The sequence below is a fragment of the Oryctolagus cuniculus genome, chromosome 16 (genome assembly GCF_051225735.1).
Source record: "Oryctolagus cuniculus isolate XC-2025 breed Fujian yellow rabbit chromosome 16, ASM5122573v1, whole genome shotgun sequence".
Lineage (NCBI taxonomy): Eukaryota > Metazoa > Chordata > Mammalia > Lagomorpha > Leporidae > Oryctolagus > Oryctolagus cuniculus.
The window spans coordinates 22749702-22762773 of record NC_142882.1 but is presented as its reverse complement, the minus strand read 5'-3'; the positions used below and the strand labels follow the sequence as shown (position 1 = coordinate 22762773).

General features: G+C 65.7%; 2 long non-coding RNA genes across 2 annotated transcripts; one reads left to right on the top strand and one right to left on the bottom strand.

The window, feature by feature from the left end:
* Positions 1-5792: 5792 nt before the first annotated feature.
* On the bottom strand, positions 5793-9960 carry LOC149121596 (uncharacterized). Its single transcript, XR_016223409.1, has 2 exons — positions 9803-9960; positions 5793-6132 (listed from the first exon to the last, which is right to left on the bottom strand). It is a non-coding gene; the product is annotated as an uncharacterized LOC149121596 (long non-coding RNA).
* On the top strand, positions 9870-12764 carry LOC138845642 (uncharacterized). The gene is made up of 3 exons (XR_011382858.2): positions 9870-9986; positions 11057-11683; positions 12128-12764. It is a non-coding gene; the product is annotated as an uncharacterized LOC138845642 (long non-coding RNA).
* Positions 12765-13072: the final 308 nt, after the last annotated feature.

Below are 13072 nucleotides of genomic sequence, written 5' to 3'. Positions count from 1 at the left end.
CCCGGGCCCTGTCTCCTCCGAGGCTCAGGTCTCAGCCTCAACCCATGGGGGTACATGCCAGCAGCCAGCACACACACACATTCCAGTCCCCCTGCCTCTGGGCATCCCAGAACACACAGGCCCTGCAGACTCAAAGACGCAGACAGGCCTCCACCCCATGAGCCCCGAGCCAGATCCACCGCCCCACTCTGCCCAAGCCTCAGTCTTCCCATCTGTGGGATGGAGCCAGGAGCCCCCACCGTGTACTGCATAGCACGGTGATATTTGCCCCCAGCGAGCGCCTGGCGCGAGGCACGCTGCAGAATATTCCAGAAAGCGCGGGCCCCTTTGTTGGCATGTTGCCATGGACATCCATGGGCAAGCGGGGTGTTCCCCCAGATTCCACACTCAGCCAATGGGGTAGAGAGGGCACGCTGAGACGGCAAGGGTCACTGGCCCTCGCTGGAGCTTAGGCCAAGAGCCCAAGGCTAGGGCACCCCAGTCCCGAGCCCGTCCCTTGGCTGCTCTGTGACTTCCCTCTCAAGGTCCCCCCCAAAAGTTCCCCATCTGCACCCGCAGGCGCGCTGAGCACACCCTGAGTGATACGGGCACTCTGGACGCGGACGGCTGGCCCCTCTGCCAGGCAGAAACGGGCCGCGCGAAACCAACAAGCACACCCCAGGCTCGGAGGACCCCGGCACCCGGACCTGGCGGCACCCGCCCACCAGGAGCCAAACCCGCAGCCAGCGCGGGCGCATGCGCACTCAGACCCGCACTGGCCACCCTGTTCCTTGCCACGCCCCGGGCCTAGCCCTGTCCGCTTCGGGTCTGAGGGTGCCCATAGGAGAGGAAAGGGGGGCAAGCAGGCCCCCACAGGCGGCCAGCCTCCCTCCCACCCCCCCGTGGGCCGCCTCCGGAAGTGACACAGCACAATCTCGTCCCAGGGACGAGAAAGGAAAGGGCAGCCATTTGGCCAGGGCCCTTTCCTGTGGGGTTTCCCCTGAACGGAGCCCAGGGCCTCCGCCAAGGCCACTCCCCATTCCCCGCAGGCGCAGAAGAGATGGGGGGGCTCGCGTGGAGCGGGGGTGGCACTGCCACGCAGGTGCCCGGGAGCCGGAGGAGGGGACCAAGCCCCCTGCCCCCTGTAGTGACTTTCAAGTTCCTGGGGGCGATGGTGTCCAAAGACGGAGAGGTGGGGTGGGGCCGGGCCCCTGGGTGCTTGGAGGCGGGGGGGGGGGGCGGGGAGGCTGAGCGCCCCCTGGGGTCCCCCAGGCCGCACACACCGGGACACCGGGCCAGCTATGTGGGTATCAGGACGCAGGCCCGCCAGTCTGTGCCAAGCCAGTCGGACAGGACAGGCCCAGCCCCACGCTGCCCCAACAATGAATCAAGGGCAAGCTTCGCCGCCGCCCCCAAGCCTGGTCCCCAAATACTTTCCACCCTCACAGAAGCAGCCGGGATCGGAAAATACCAAGGGCTGCAGGCCCCGCCCTGCCCGCCGCCGCCGCCGCCCCCCGCCCTCCCCACCCTGTCACTAACGCTTTGCCTAATGCGCCCAGACTTTAAGCAGAGGCTCCGCGCGCCTGGGCCCCGAGCCAGCCAGCCTCCGACCTGAGCTGCCCAGCCGCGGCCCAGCCTGCGCCGCCGCCACCGCCACCGCCGCCGCCTGACCACCGGACCCCCCCACCCCCACCCCCACCCCCACCCCCACGCGGCCGCCACCACGACCAGGCGGCCCCCGCCCCGCCCCTGCCCACCCGGGGGCATGCCACCCCCTGGAAAAAGCACCTTCTCAAGTGGGTGGGCCCCAGTGCCCACCCCGGGGCTGGGGTGGGGGAGGGGCGAGCCAGGAAGGGCTGAGGACGGGAGGGTGAATCACTTGTTATAAATAGGGAAACCAGGAGTCACATCCCAGGCCCCTCCTTGGGCTTTTCATTTTTCCCAAAGCAATCCCAGAATTCCCGAGGGGCGCCCTAATGTCCACGGGGGTCTCCCCCGCCCCTATCCCGATTCTGTCCCAGCCACCTCTCTGCCTGCTCCAGATCCGCCCAGTTCCCAGCCTCGACTGGATTTGGGAGGAGAGGGGACCCCTGGCTTCGAGAGCAGCCCCCTCTCTCCGACACCCGACAGTTCTCACGGCCAAGGCTTTGTCCCCAGGGACAGCCTCAGTTGAGTGAGTGACCCCAGCCAGGCCACAAGGCTTGCTTGGCATCGACCCCTCACCACCAAGGACACTGTCCCCACCTCCCCCACTCCCCTCGCCGCCGCCGCTGCTTCCTGGACCACCCAGCCCTGCTGTGCCGAGGGCCACCACGCGGTGACCACACCCAGGGTGGCGCCAGCTCCCGCACCCTCGGGCGAGGCGCCGCGGAGCGAAGTGTGACTCAGCCGTGCCCAGCATGGCGGCAGCCTTCTGTGCCCAGGGAGTTCTCACACACCCACGCCCACTCCCTTTCCAAGCCTGGGCCACCGCCACCCTGCCCCCAGCCTGCTCCAGACATGCAGCGCATCCACCTGGGACAGCCAGTCAGCCGATGGGCTGCGGGTAGCGTCCAGAAGGGAGTCACATGCTCCCTTCTGTGTCCCAGCGCGCCCCATTCACAGATGGACAAGTTGAGGCCCAGAGAGCCAGTTTAAAGCAAAGCCAGTTTTGACCTTGGGCTTAAAAAAAAATGCCTTAAGAGGCATCCAAGCACCACCTGTGCGCCAGGTACCAGGTCATCCCGATAGCAACCTGCCCCGCAGCGGGGTCCTGCCGGGAACAGCCAGTCTCCATGTCCACCAGGTGGGCACAGCCCGGGGGGCCCCTGGAAGACTCCTGGGGCATCCGCTTCCGCTTGTCTTTCCCCTCCAGCAAAAGCGAGAATCTGGGAGACTCAGAGGCCGGGCCAGCACAGACAGGCCCGACAACCCCCCCCTCTCGGGGGACACGCCCTGTCACGCATGTGCTCCCAGTGCCAGCCACCAGGCCCGGCCGGCAACTATTTTAGGGGCCCCAGCATGGGCAGGCTGGGGTCTCAAGGGAGCTCTAGGGGGATATCCTGAAAGACATCAAGGGTTGCCCTCACCCCCGCCACACACACACCGAACCCTGGAGGCCAGGATGGAGCTGGACCGGACCCCAAGGCCTGTGCCTGCCCGGGACAGCGGCGGCGATGGCGGCGGCGTGTGAACACATGTACCCAGGCCGGCCCTGGCAGGGTGAGGGGGGCAGGACAGGATGTGTCCCATGTCACCTCGCCTTAAAGCCGGGCACCTGTTGGCACTGTGCTCCAGCTCAGGCTGCCAGAGGACACTCCTGGTGCCAAGGGGGAGCCCCTGGCCTCACCTCCCTACACCACAACCACCGCACACGCACACCCCAGCAGCTGCCTGGGGCTGGGGAGGAAGATGGGGTGCAGGTGACAGCCCATCAAATGCCAGCCACGGGGCTGAGCTTGGTGCTGGCGGCGAAAACAGAACTCAGGCTGGGGCTGAGAGAGGGGGTGCTCAGGTCCTTGCGCCCCACCTCTGCAGCCCAACAGCAAGGAGACCCCACCAGGCACAGGGCTGGGCCCTCAGCCCTCCAGAAACCCACCCCGCCCCCCCAAACCCGGCCAGCCTTGAAGATGCTCTCCTACCCTCCCCAGCCCCAGGCTGGGTTGGGCCCACTGGGTGCCGCTGGCGGCCGGGACAAGTTAAGAACTTGCACCCCACTCTTGCTCTTATCCCAAAATCTCGGGGTGAGCCCCCCTTCCCACCCGTCATTCTTCCCGTCTTCAGATCAGTCAAGGTGCCTGCACCCAATTCACCATCACACACACACACACACACACACACACACACACACACCCAGCTCCCAAGTTCAAGTTCAATTCCAAGGGCGGCAGGAAGGGTAGTTGGGGAAGGGACACACGCGTTCCCACTTGGGCCACCTGGACCTGGCTCGGCCGCCTCCTCCGGAGACGCTGTCTGGGTCTCCCAGGGAGGGGTCTGCTTGGGTGACGGTGGGCGGGATGGGGGCCACACTCGCGGAACGGCACCCCCCGCCCCCCGAGGGAACAGGGCCCGGGCCGCCCTCCTCTTGCTCCGTAGGGGGCGCCTCAGGGCTCTGCGCCGCCGCTGTTGCCGCCGCCGCCGCCAGGCGCACCGTGCCCGCTCCGAGCGGCGGGCAGCGCCCCCTCCTCGCCCAGGAGCAAGAGAATCCCCCAACCCCACTCGCGGCCGCCGCGCACCCCGCTCCGCCCGCCGGCCGGGCGCGGGAAAGTTGGCGCAGCCGTGGCCCCCGCGCCCTCGCTCCCGCCGGGGCCCGCCTGGACTTACCCCGGGCGCACTCTCCGGGGCCCCCGGCGCTCGGCCGCCGCCCCGGGCCGGTCCCAGGCGCAGGCGGAGGAGCAGGGCCCGAGTCCGGGCCCGGGGTTGGGTGGGTGCAGGGGGGAGTGCCCGCGCTCCGCCCCACGCACTGGCCGGCCCGCCGCGGGCCCCGAGCGCTTTTAAAACCTCCCCGGCCTCTGCTCCCCGCCCCGGGCCGGGCAGGGGCGGGCGCGGGGCGGGGCGGGCGCCGCCGTCAAGCGCCCCCGGAGCCGGGCCCGCCCCCAACCTCGTCACTCGGGTCCCCCAACTCCGTGCACCCCGTGCCCCCACCGCTAGTCCCAAACCGGCAGGGACCCCCAGCTCTGGGTCTTGAACTTGAGCCCCTGCCCCGGCGAAGCCAGCGAAGCCACTGGCTGCGGCGTGAGGGTGGCTGGACGGGGGTCCCAGCGACCTCCTACCTCCCACTTCTGGAGCCACTCTTAGCCTATATACTATGGCCCTCCTCTGAACCTGCAAAACTGGGAAATGGGGTCCACGCGGAGCATCAGACCCAGGATCCAGCTCCCTGGAGACCCCTCCTGGGGAGGGGGGAGGTCCAGCTCCAGCCTCCTAACTCTGTCTCCTCACTTCCTGCTTTTCCACAGCGCCTTCTCTGGCCCTAGGAAGTCCCTCTTGTTATCCCACTCAACCCTCTCCTGCTGCCTTCCACAAAAACTTTCTGAGCCCAGGCCCAGGAGGGTCCCCAGGTCTGGTCCCCTCCCCACCACGGGACTCTGGGTACCCTGTCTTTCCTCACCCACCCAGACAGCTCCCAGGGAAAGAGGCTTCCTCCTCCCCGTGTGTGTGTGTGTGTGTGTGTGTGTGTGTGTGTGTGTGTGTCTCCCTCCTCATCCTCGGGGGAACATGGCAACATTGTTCCTCTCCGGAGGGCCCTGCCTCGGCACCTGGCCCTGTGCCCAGTGGGAGGCCAGGGACAAAACTCCACAAAGGGGCAGGCTGGGTGCACTTGGGTAACACAGGCTGGCGGACCCCTGGGGCTCCCAGCTCCTGGGCGGGAAGAGGGGAACTTTTGGCCCTGCACCCCTGGGGAGGGGGTTACCCAGCAGCACGCCCAGGCAGGGGGCTGGAGCCACTGGCTGGACACCCCAGAGCTGGTGGGGCTGGGGAGAGAGGGGGCGGAAGCCACATCCCCGCCCCCCGACATGGGGCCTACCTAGCCCTGGGTGGGGTGGAGGGGACTCCCGGGTCTTGCCCTCCCTCCCAAGGGGCAGGCTGCAGGAACTGGCAGGTTCAGACAGGAGGGGGCAGAGCTGCCCGCCCGCGGGGCCCTGGAGGAAGATTTGGGGTGGCACAGAATTCCCCAACAACTCAGGGCGGAGCCCAGGAAGGCAGGAGCCCCTGCCACACGGCCTCCTGAGCTGCTCCCAAGAGTTTCCCCCGGGGGGGGGGTGAGGGGTGCAGTGTCCCCATGCCGGTGACCAGAGGAGCACACACACTGGCTCGCCACTGTCCACAGACGGTTCCTGTCACGGGTGCCCGTGTATTCATTCAGTCACTGAGAGCCCCCACTGTGTGCCAGGCACTGTCTGGGGGCATCGGAGGACACAACAACAATAAAAAAGAAATCCCCGAGCCGGTGCCATGGCATAGCGCACAAAGCCGCCACCTACAGTGCCTGCATCCCATGTGGGCGCCGGTTCGAGTCCCGGCTGCTCCTCTTCCAGTCCAGCTTCCTGCTATGGCCTGGGAAAGCAGCAGAAGATGGCCCAAGTCCTTAGACCCCTGCATCTGCGTGGGAGACCTGGAAGAAGCTCCTGGTTCCTGGCTTCGGATTGGTGCAGCTCCGGCCGTTGCGGCCATCTGGGGAGTGAACCAGCAGATGGAAGACTCTCTCTGTTTGTAACTCTGCCTTTCAAATAAGTAATCTTTAAAAAAAAAAAAATCCCTACCAATGCGACGCCCCGTATCATACTGACACCTGGTCTGTACAGGGATCCAGGTGTTCCGACAGATCAGGTGTGTGTTGGCTGCAACAGGCTGGTGGGGGGGGCAGGAAGGAAGGGGTGGAATTCAGGGAAGGCGTCTTGTGACAGCTGCACAAAAGCTTGTAGGGATAACAGAGTTCCAGGCCAGTGCAAAGGCCCTGGGGCAGGAATGTGCCTGGGAGTCCTTGGAGGAACAGCCAGGAGTCCAGTTTGTCGGGGGTGGGGAGAGGGGCAGAGCTGCCTTCTAAGTGGATATCTCTGGCCAAGTGACCGCACGTGTTCTCGGAAACTGTTGTTTTCCCATCAGCAGAGCGGCTCTGAGGAGCCCTGCGACTGCTCAGGGTGGAGAGAAACCAGGTACAACCCAAGCCCCGGGGCGGTGGGGTTGGGTCGTGACCCCTTGGAGAGGTCCAGCGGGTCTGTCCCACTCCACAGGTCAGCCCTGGGGCCCCATGGCAACCGGGCACACAGAGACATCAAACAAGGCCCGCCGAGGAAGTGTGGCGTCACTGAGGTCGGCACGGCCCCGCCCCCGCCAGGCCCCGCCCCCGGTGGGCCCCTGCCTCCCGTCGCCAAGGCGACCGGCGGTGTTATGGACCGCACAGGGATCCCACCACATGCCTAACCCCGGCCTGGCTGGCGTCACTGCCCACATCCGGCGGTGGATTGCGGGGGGGAGGGGGAGACGGAGGGACACTGCGCGGTGGCCGCAGGTCCCTGCCACTAACCCCGCTGTCCAGCGGCCTGGAGCGGGAAGCTCCAGCAGCGACTTTGCCCGGCCACTTAGGGTTCACAGGGCAGAGAGAGAGCGCGTGAGGATCTGGGGGTGGCGGGGACCCCTAAGCCCTCTCCCCAGCGAAGGGTGGGGTGGTGAGCCGGCCAGGAATAGCCCCCCGAGCCCGACCAGAGCGGCGGCGAGGGGCGCCCCCCTGGCTGAACTCCGGGGGCTGGCGGGAGCCGGCACGTGCAGGGTTAACGAAGTTGACATAGTGGGGGTCTCCCCAGGGGAGACCCACCCCGCACGCGCCCCCGGCCCCTACACACACACACACACATACACGAGCGCGCGCGCGCGCACTTTCCCGGGGATTTCGGGCCCCCAGCCCCTCTGACGTCACTGGGGGTTGCCATGACAACCGGCCGAAGTTCCCAAATAAAAATGACCGCGGGCGGGGGTTAAGTTTCCAAGGAGGCAGCCGACGGGTAAACAATGGCGGAGGCGGGCGGGGCCGGCGAGGGGCCTCTCCCCGCCCACCCACCCAATTCCGTGGGCACCCGGGGGTCGCCGTCCGGGCCCCCCCAACCCCGAGACCCCAGGACCCCTCCGGCACCCAGAGCCCACTTGGCGCGCTCTCCAGGGGAGCCACAGGGCCAGGGGGCGGGCGCCGGCGGGGGAACAAAGGGGACCCAGGGGCCGCCCCGCGCACGCCCCCTCCCCCCCGGCCCGCCCGCCGGCGCTCCCAGCTGCCGGCTCCCACATCTGGCGGCCGCGCGCGCTCGCTTCCTGTCGCCCCGGCCCGGCTGGAAAGGAGGCAAAAAATAACCCGCCCCTCCCCCGCCGGCGGGTGCAGACGCCGGGGGCGGGGGGCCTCCCCGGCTGGAGGCGGGGGGGGGGGGCTGAGGCCAAGGACGCTAGGGGGCGCCTGCTGCATTTCTTGGGTCCAAGCCGCACTCTGGGCTAACAAGGGGGAGCGGGGTGCAAGCGTGGGTCACCCAAATTAAAAAAAAAAAAAGGCTCCCGGCCTCAGTTTACCGAGCTGTAAAAAGGGTAGGCTAGCCCTCACTTCAAAGCTCAACTTGATCAGTGGCTGTTAGGGGGAATCGGTACCCGCCCCCATCCTCAGGGACCCCTGAGACACCCCCCCACCAAGCATGCTTGGCAGATAACACACCCAACAGCCAATTGTATGTGATTTCCAGATAACGGATCTTTTTAAAATATTTGTGCAGAGAAATCGGGCTCTGCTCCGCCGGTTCACTCCCAATGACCAGGACTGGGCCAGGCACAAGCCAGGAGCTGGGAACCCCGTCCCACGTGGGTGGCAGGAACCCAATTACTTGAACCATCCGTGCTGCTCCCCACCCCCACCCCCCCGGGAGGTCTGCACTAGCAGGAAGCCCCAAGCAAGTCGCCAACCCACGAACTCCTACGTGGATGTGGCTGCCCTAACGGCCAGGACCCCCTCTTTTTTTTTTTTTTTAGTATATATTGCGTATCCATAATCCGAAATCCTTAGCACGAGAAATGTCTAGGTTTCAGGTCTTGGAATATTGGCCTCTGCAGCACGAACCTTGTGGGTGAACGCAAGCCTCCTCGTGTGGAATTTTCCACTGGGGGGGCGGGGGCGGACCCCTAAACGTGCGGACTTGGGAGCAGCTCCGATCTGGGATCTGGGGACGAGGTGAGCTCAAGCTGCAGGGTTCGTCTTCTGCACTGATTGGGACGGAGGAGTTCTGTGTAAGATGAAGTGGTTTTTATACGTGGGGCTGGCATTGCTGCTTGGGAAATGTATCTCGTATTGGAGCTGACTTCAGGGCCTGGCTGCCCTGTGTCCGATCCAGCTCCCTGGGAGGCGGCAGGAGAGCCGGCGGCACTGGCATCCCTGGCCGCACACTTATCCCCTTCCACCTGCCTTAGCCGTTGTACCCATTCTCCAGAGAGGGACAATAAAGTCCAATCGCGTCTCCCCCATCCCCGCCACCCCTCCCCGGGTCTCCACCACGGGCGGCCGCCCAGCCGCAAGGGTTATGCACCTTGCTGGGAAGGGCTAGGGAGCCCTCCACGCTGCTCCGGTTCAACCTTAGCCCTGCCGCTGTGCGATACAGTTTCCCCATCGAGTGGTTGAAATACACACGCAGTCAGTCAGTGATCCTCAGGCCGGCAGGGGGTTGGCAGAAAGCCAGAAGCCCCCTCCCCCAACACCACCCAGCTCCCCCAAATCACCCCAAGGGAAAAACGCCTCCGACCCCTTGGTTCCAACTCTGGCCCAGTTCCTCACCCCTCTCCCAGAAGGCCACTGCGTCCGTCCCCGGAGCCCCCGCGCAGCGCCCACCCCGGGCAGGGGACTCGAACCTGGGTCCCCGCCTGTGCGACCGGGCGGGCTGGCGGGCGGCGGCGGCAGTTGCCTAGCAACGCGCTGTTTGTTGGCGCGGGGGGGCGGGACCGGCGCCGTGACTCACCGCGGCGTGATGCGGACGGGCGCGGCGCCGGCAGCCTGGCGGGCGGCCCGGGCGGCGGCGGCAGGGCCGGGCTGCGGGGGCGCCGGGGCCCCGAGTGGGCGCCCCTGCCCTGGGGCTGCGCGGTTCGAATCCCACGGCACCATCTCTCCCTCCCTCTCTATCGCTCTCTCCCTCCTTTTCTCTGTCTGTCTCGCTCTCTCACTTTGGGGCTTGCCTTAGTTTACCCACCCGTGGACTGGAGGCGACCCTGGCGGCGGCAGTAACCCCCTCCCCTGGTGCCTAAGGCAGCTGACCTGGGGGTGGCGGGGCAGGGTGGGGCCCGATGGGACCCGGTGGGACCCTCCTCCCAGTCCGCTGCCCCGTACCTGGTTCTGGGAGAACGAGGAGGAGCCAGGTGGCAGGCCCCGCCCCCGGGACAGGTGACCGGAAAGTAGCCGCCTTCCGCGCTCAGCCTTCCCACACCCCTCACACCTCCCCAGGCTGGGACCCGCCGCACCTGCTGCTGCGGGCTGGGGCCTGGGCCTATGAGTCAGCGCCCAGCAATGAGGCGTGAGTCACGCAGGGCGGGGTCCCCCCGCGGCCCCACCCCCCCAGCCGCTCCCACAAAGGTTCTTTGAGTTCCTCACCCGGCCCACCCCCTCGCCCGGCCCCCAGGCCCGTGGAACCCTGGAGGCCTGTGGGGGGCAGGGAGCGGAAGGGGGGGTGGGGAGGTGGGGGCTGGCTCTGGGAACAGTCAGCAGGGGGCAGCTGGGCCACCCTGGGGGCCTGGGGTGGGGGAGGGGCTTCCAGGCCACTGGAGTCCTGGGGTCAACCTGGGGGCTGGGACCCCTACTACTTGGTTCTTTGCAAGCCCCTGGTCCCTTAGCTGGAGAGAGGGCTGAGCCCCATCCACTGGTTCACCCCCCCCCAAATGCCCACCACAGCTGGATCTGGGCCAGACTGAAGCCAGGAGCTCCATCCGGGTCTCCCACGGGGGTGGCGGGGGCCCCAGCACTTGGGCGTCTTCCACTGCTTTCCCAGGATGTGCTAAGGGCTGAGCCATAACCTAGCCCACACCTCGTCTGGGATTTTTGAAAATGGAAATGCAGGCAAAAAAAAAAAAAAAAAAAAGACCACGACTCACCAAATCCCCAGATTCGCAGTAGAAACAAACATAATTAATTAATTAAATAAGCCAGGATCCTGGAACAGGGCTGGAATTCGGAAGAAGTGACAGAAGTGAGTCACAGCAGGACAGGCTGGGAGTCGCCCGAGGTCTTGTCCCGAGACAGCGGGGGGCCAGCGCTGGGGCATATCGGGTTAAGCCCCAGCTGGCAGTGCCGGCATCCCATGTGGGTGCCGGTTCGAGTCCCGGCTGGTCCACTTTTAAAGATTTAGTTTATTTGAAAGGCAGAGAGAGGCAGAGAGAGAGAGAGGTCTTCCATCCGCTGGTTCACTCCCCAGATGGCCGCAACAGCCGGAGCTGGGCCGATCCGAAGCCAGGAACCAGGAGCTTCCTCCTGGTCTCCCACGCGGATGCAGGGACTTTCTTCCAAAAACAAACAAACAAACAAAAAACAAACAAAAAAAAACAACCCTCTCTGAAGCCTTGTCTTAGTTCAGTCTAAACTCCTCACCAGCCGGCAAACCCCCGTATGACCTCACCTCCTCTGAGAAGTCTTCCCTGCTTTCCACCGCCTTTCTCCAAGTACCTCTCTCGCATCCCCTGCTCTCTGCACTGGACACTCTGCCTGGTTGCCCAGTAGCAACAGAACTGTCCCCCTACCAGCAGGCCACGCATGGGGACCATCTCCACCGTGAGCTCCAGGTGTGCCCAAGTTCCTGGTCTACACTGCAGGGTGGAAAGTGCTGACTCTGGAGACCCCAACGTGTGTGCACAGGAGACAGCAAACACCTGGAAGACGTGAACCAGGGTGCCGTGTGGCTGTGCAAAGGCCCTGTGGCTGGACACGCCTGGAGAGAGGAGAGGGAACTGAGGGTAGGACGGGGACCGGGCAGAGGGTGCAGGCTCCGGGGAGGGTTTTAGCTTTTGCTCATGGCTAAGTGGGAGCCACACGAGGCTCTAGGCAGAGGAGGGACCGGGCTGGGAGTGGGTGCCCACAGGCGCCCTCTGCCGGCCCTGGGCGGGGTGGGGGAGGGGCAGACCTTGGGGGTTGACCACAAGAGCAGGGACATCGTGGCTGGATCTGGGCGAAGACGAGGGGTGCTGGACGCGCGTGGGAGCCCAGCAGGCGGCAGCATTCCAGGTGCTTCTGGGAGGAACAGTCACGGAGGTCGTTAATGGGTTGCTGAGAGCTGAGAGCCCGCGGTCCCCCACAGCCGGGTGCACGCGAAGGGACCCCGTATCCTGTGCCTCCCTGCGGCTCCTCTTGGGGCTCTGGTTGGATGACGAGAGAGGCGCCCCCGCCCACATCTGGGTCCCCAGGAGACCCTTTGAGGAGGTGGCCAGGGGCGGTGGGGGGAGTCTCCTGGGGAGGGGGGGTGCAGGAAGAGCCTTTGCTGAGTCATATAGCCCAGAGATGCCCGCGTGAGTCAGCACTGGCAGGGCCCCAGGAACGGGGAATGGCGGTGGGCAGGAGGGCGCTTCCTACGCCCCAGGAACCAGGCGCCGCGGGACATTCGTGGTGGGGTGGTTCCGGGGCGGAGGAGCCGGGTGATGCCCAAGAAAACTCTCTCTCGTTCTGACCCAGTTCAGGAAGGCAGAAGTTGCTTGCCAGGCCCAGAGAAGGCAGTGCAGCAAGAAGGGCGGGAGCTAGATCCTCACAGGGACCGCCGGCCGGGGACACCTCTGCGGAGACGCGGAGCAGCTTCCTCGTGGGGCCTCTGCGTTCGGCCCAGCCTACCTAGGGGCTTGTGCAGGCGGACAGAATCTGAGCCCGGGCCTGCGAGCCGGGTAGGGGCGCCGCCGGAGCAGGACTGCGACGGGCTCTGGAGTCTTCTGCCCCCTGCTGGTGGCGGCGCGGAAAGACTTGGTGAAGAAGTCAAGGCTTTGGCTCTCTCTGGGCCTTTGGCGGGGAGGGGGGCCAGAAAAGGAGAGTCCTGTGGAAGATGCTCCTCCTTGCAGCCACCTCCCCATATAGAATCATTGCTCCCTCAAACAGCCGCCCTGGCGTGCAGGAAGTGAGACTTGTATGTGCTTGTGACGGGTGACTGAATGAATGCAGCCCTCTCCCGTCTCATTGGCTCACACCCCCTCCCTCCCGTGGCCCCCAAATAAACCTGTCCTTGGTACAGAGCAGGACTCCACTCCCTGGAGGTGGTGTGGGGGGCACAGAAATAAAGAGAACGAGTTACGGGGTCAGCTCAGCCCTGGCTCATGCAGGCTAACAGAACTTCTGTCCATCTGTCCACCTGCCGTGGCCGTGGCTGGGAACTACCTGTGTCCTGGGGAGGGGTCTGTGCCCATATCCCTGTGACTTAGTCACTTGTGTGCTGTTGGGGGGGTTGGTGTGCGTCTCAGGGAGCTCACGGGAGCCCCACGCGGTGGTCTGGTTCAATGCCTGTCTCTTGGATGTGTGTACGTGTCCGCGCCACCTGGCCACCCCAGATACACCCGTGCCTGTGTGTGTGTGTGGGCGCCTCCATGGGGTCTCCTGTGCTTCTGGGGAGTGGGGTGGGGTCGGGGTGGGGGGTGC